The following is a 5,123-nucleotide window of genomic DNA, read 5'->3' as shown; positions in this document are numbered from 1 at the left end:
CTGCGCCACCAGGGAAGCCCATGTTATTTTAATTTACTAAGTTTGTGGTAACTTGTTATACTAGGAATAGGAAAACCAATATACTTTCCATAGGCTCATTTCACGCTTTCCTGTGGTCATTAGGAGTTGGCGCCTGATTATAAAGTATTTATCAGAGAGGAATAAAATGGTTATTGGTTCTAAAACAAGGCAACTAAGCAATATGTTGCCTCATAAAATAAAAACCCCCTCTCAAAATTTAGTACAAATGAACATTTATTGAGCCCCTATTAAATGGGACATGGTTAAGAGATGCCCCCCTTCTGTCTGTGTATAATTCCTGCCACTCTGTTTATCCTCAAGTAGGTACCTCCTATGTCTCACTAGTCTTTTACAATTATTCAAGCTCCTATAATGGAATGGAAGGCTTGTTCAGAGGCTCAGAATCTTCTTAGAAAGTTGCGGTTAGTAGAGCGATGGTCACAGGTAATGAGAATCTACTTCATTTTCTAAACTAAAAAGCAAAACAAAAACAAAAATGAAAACATGAGTTGCCAAGAGAAACAAGAAAACCTAGTGCTCAAAAGATCAGGCTCATCTTTCTCATTTCCCGCTGTGACAGTGGGCGCATGATTTAATTTCTTTAAGGTGTAAATTCCTTATTCTCCTTCCCTCTCTTTGAGCCTTAAGCAAGATACCTGCACACTGTCCAGGTATCCATTTTAATGCCTGAAGAAATTACTTCAGAAATTTCCAAAAAAGCCAGGAGTGAGGCAAAGTATTAAAACCGGGACCTCCTGATTCAGAGCTCCTAGGCTTTACAGCTTTTAATTGAATTATATATTTTATGAATCAGAAAATCTGATGCCTTTTCCTCAGGCTCTCCCTTAAAAAGATTCCATGGACTGGACTGGAATACACATCCTAGTGAGACAGGAAATCTTGGAAAACTCAAGGGAGAATACTTGTTTATCCTATGCCTATTTGGTGACTGAAAATCCAAAACAATTAGACTTGGACGGCAAACCTCAGAGAGGAAAGAGGCTGTCTTTCTCACCTCCATGTTAGAATTATAGCTGATCTCAGCATCTGGAAAGTTTTAAATTGGAATCCTTTCCCAGTGGACTAAAACCAGCATTGAAAATGGTGTCAAATCCCTAATAAGATACCAGAGACAAGAGAGAAGAAACTTACCAAAAAACACTGTGTTGGACTCGTTGCTTCCCGTGGAGGTGCTGGGCTCCTCTATAATTAAGTAAAGAGAAGGTTTTTATTCACTTCCAGTAAGGATCACTCACAGTGTGTCTGTCATTCAGCTCACAGACTTAAGTAGCCCCCTAGTAAACATAGGACTCCACTGAGTCTATGACACAAAAACCTCCCTTCTTCTAACTGCCAAGGCACTCTGCCATGCCTGAAATCCTACCAGTGGAAATGAAACACAAGTGCACTTCATGAGAAGGATTTAGTTAAAGGGCTGGTCTCCACTCACACTTAGAAGTCCCTGAGAGATCCAACCTTTTTTTTTTTTTTTTTGCATTACGTGGGCTTCTCACTGCTGTGGCCTCTCCCGTTGCGGAGCACAGGCTGTGGACGCGCAGGCCCAGCAGCCATGGCTCACGGGCCTAGCCGCTCCGCGGCATGTGGGATCTTCCCAGACCGGGGCACGAACCCGTGTCCCCTGCATCGGCAGGCGGACTCTCAACCACTGTGCCACCAGGGAAGCCCCAACCTTTTTTTTTAACAGGCCCTTCAGCCTCCCTAAAATACAATTTCTAGATTTCTCCAACTACTATCTGCAATCCCCTATACGCTTTAAGCAGTGTTGGAATACAGTAGGTCTCAATAAATGTTAGCTATTATTTATAGACATAAGAATCAGAGTGTTTAGAAATTTGCTTTTGTAAGTAAGGCCCAAGGGTCTTTCTTAGCAAAAATCTCAGGCATTCCCCCAGACTACTGGGGTTTGTTTGCGGAGGTAGAAGGCATTGAAATCTTATGACTTCTTGGCTGAGCGGCAGACAGAAATTTGAAAACTGATGGTGGCTTGAGAGAGGGATGGGCAGAGATAGGGACACTGCTTAATTCATGAAGCTTTTAAATCGCTCTATCGTCTGTTCAGTCTATATTCAGATAAGATTTACACTTAGCGTAACCTTTACTCCAAAAGTTCTCTATTTGAAATGAATTGTAATCAACTGGAAATGAAAAGGAAATTGTTAACCCCTTTTTTGACACCACGTCCATCGACCCTACAGAGACATGAAGGAGCTTGTCCTCTTTAGGGAAGCCCAGAAGGCAGGTCCCAGAGATCAGATCAGGTCAGACCTTGGGGCTGGAGCTATGTTGGTGTTCAACCAGTTGCAGTTCCTGGCGTTCTGGGAAATACTTCAACTTTCCTCAAGTTTCAATGAACTTTTGGCTAAGTTTACTCCACCTCAGAGAACAAAGCAGCAAAAGTAGCCCCAAATGTGTAAATTGCCATAGGACTTTCCTATGTAAAGAACTATAAATAAGGAAAGGGAGGCAGGGAGGAACTTCTGCATTTCTGAAGAGAGGAATCCTCACCTGTGACCTCAGTGGCTTCTTCCTTAGAGCTCAGGGTGTTTAATTCCACATTAGTAGGCAATTCTAGGAAAACAAAATGGAGGACAGGAATTGTCACAGACATATGCTGGAAATCAAGTACACTGGACAAAAGCAGGCTTTCCCTCAGAAATGTAAAAGAGGGAGCCTACCAATTGCTGCCCAGGCCTCCTCTGAGGACAGAACCCTCACTTACCAAAAGTCTGTGTGTTCTCCAAATACCCGTCAGTTGTTGTTTCTGCATCTTCAGTGAAGTCATGGTGCGTGGTCAGGTCTGACAGGTCAGTGGTCAGCTCTAGGCCAGTGGTCGACTCTAGGCCAGTGGTCGACTCTGGGTCAGTGGTTGACTCCAGGCCAGTGGCCCACTGTAGGCCAGTGGTTGACTCTGGGTCAGCAGTCGACTCTAAGCCAGTGGTCAATTCTGGGTCAGTGGTCGACTCTAGGCCAGTGGTCGACTCTGGGTCAGTGGTTGACTCTAGGCCAGTGGTCGACTGTGGGTCAGTGGTAGACTCTGAGCCACTGGTCGACTCTAGGCCAGTGATCGACTCTAAGCCAGTGGTCAACTCTGGGTCAGTGGTCGACTCTAGGCCAGTGATCGACTCTAAGCCAGTGGTCAACTCTGGGTCAGTGGTAGACTCTGAGCCACTGGTCGACTCTAGGCCAGTGATCGACTCTAAGCCAGTGGTCAACTCTGGGTCAGTGGTTGACTCTAGGCCAGTGGTCGACTCTGGGTCAGTGGTCAACTCTAAGCCAGTGGTCAACTCTGGGTCAGTGGTTGACTCTAGGCCAGTGGTCGACTCTGGGTCAGTGGTCAACTCTAAGCCAGTGGTCAACTCTAGGCCAGTGGTCCACTGTAGGCCAGTGGTCAGATCTAGGCCAGTGGTTGACTCCAGGTCAATGGTTGACTCTAAGTCAGTGATGAATTCTAGAGGAACCAAAAAGAAAAAAAACAGCTCAAGTACTTTCTTGTGAGAATGTTTCCACCATCTCCACACCCTTCCATTCCCAGCTAGATCTTTTTCCAGGGAAACCATGGAACAGAAAAGGGTATATTGAATCAAACTGGTCTCCCCACAAGTTTCTCTTCTACCAAGTGCTAGCATGTCCAGAAGACTAACTGCCACCTAGGAATATGCTCACTGTCCCCTACTCCACCCTCCTTTGAGGGGTCGGTTTAGGAAGGAGCATTTGATATTGTGCCTCTAAATGTGAATCAGTCAGACTGCAGTGGAATAAAATTTCAAAAACCCCTCTATATAATTCTTTCAGTTTCCTGAAAACTAAAAATATAAGTGGGGGAAAGGAGCAAGGAAAACAGCTATTTCCAAGGTGCATAAGCAAGAATGAAATGGACTCTAAAATGGGGACTCCTACCATTTTCATTTAATGGGCTACATCTAGCTCTTCAGTTTCCAGTCTGTCCCAGAGAATGCACAATCCAGACGTTGTGGGTCTTGTGAACCATAAAAGCATCATAACCATGAAGGCCTGATGAGCCTACAACCTGGGTCTGCTTGGGCTGCAGTGAAAGACCTACAGTCCTCATGGCTGCCTAGTCCAGCAGGTTGTGGGCACCCTGCCAATGAGGTCAAAATCATTAGCTCTCTAATTTAGTAATTTGCTTTGTCATTCATTCATATGCAGTAAAGGACCCAAACCCAGCAGCCGATAAATTGAGAGCTAACAGAAGGGGAACTAGGAGGAAGTGGAGGGTATAATCACCATTTTAGTGCAAGTGAATGAATATCCCTCCTCTTGAGAAACTGATCTGAGTTCAGGAAGGACTAGAAGAGAAAGAGCCTTGGGGGGAAAGCAGCCTTCTTCTGGTTCAGGAGACAGGGATTCCTTCCTCTCTCAATATGACTCACAAGTTTCTGCTCCAGACCCACTGATGCCCACTGCATGTAACCCAGCCAGCGGCTAAAGCACTTTGAATCTTACTCTCCAGTAAAGTGAGAGTACACCCAAGGACTTTTTAACCTGAATCAAATAGAGTGAAGCCTCTTTAGCACCTGATAGTTAAGGGGACCACAGGGAAACCTCAAGAGCCCTCTCATCACCAACCCTAATTCCATTTGACCCAGCCTGACTACCTGTATGAGGTGGATGCAAAACACAACCTTAATCAAGCCACTCAACTTGCCCAAGGCCTCATAGCTCACACACACACACACACACACAGTGAATGGACTTAAGCCCTGTTCTCCAGAAGACCTCCCAACAGGCACTCACCCTGAAGCAGTGCGGGGTAAGTCACCGCCAGGGCGAAGCAGGCGGAGAGGAGCAGGGCCTTCCCGAGCATGATGCTGATGCCGGGGCGGGGAGCGCGGGAGGCTAGCGGAGGTGGGGAGGCCCCAGGGTGCCGGACCGCAGCTCTGCTGGGCATTTATTACAACCTCAGGCCCAGGTCCCAAAGGAGGCATTCCCAGTGGGTTGGGAAGAAAACAGCCTCGCCCACAAGCGATGAGACTGCCCTGAAGCAAAGGAGGGGAAAGAGGGGGGAGGGGGATGGGGGGGTGGGGGGCGTGGCGGGAGGGAGAGGAAGTAAGGAAGAGTTC

General features: G+C 46.4%; 1 long non-coding RNA gene across 1 annotated transcript; it reads right to left on the bottom strand.

The window, feature by feature from the left end:
- Positions 1–277: 277 nt before the first annotated feature.
- On the bottom strand, positions 278–3,127 carry LOC309812202. Its single transcript, XR_014295297.1, has 4 exons — positions 2,762–3,127; positions 2,548–2,610; positions 1,174–1,224; positions 278–493 (listed from the first exon to the last, which is right to left on the bottom strand). It is a non-coding gene; the product is annotated as an uncharacterized lncRNA (long non-coding RNA).
- Positions 3,128–5,123: the final 1,996 nt, after the last annotated feature.

The sequence above is a fragment of the Mesoplodon mirus genome (genome assembly GCF_964341445.2).
Source record: "Mesoplodon mirus genome assembly, chromosome: 11".
Taxonomy (NCBI): Eukaryota; Metazoa; Chordata; class Mammalia; order Artiodactyla; family Ziphiidae; genus Mesoplodon; species Mesoplodon mirus.
This window is presented reverse-complemented; position numbering and strand designations above follow the sequence as displayed.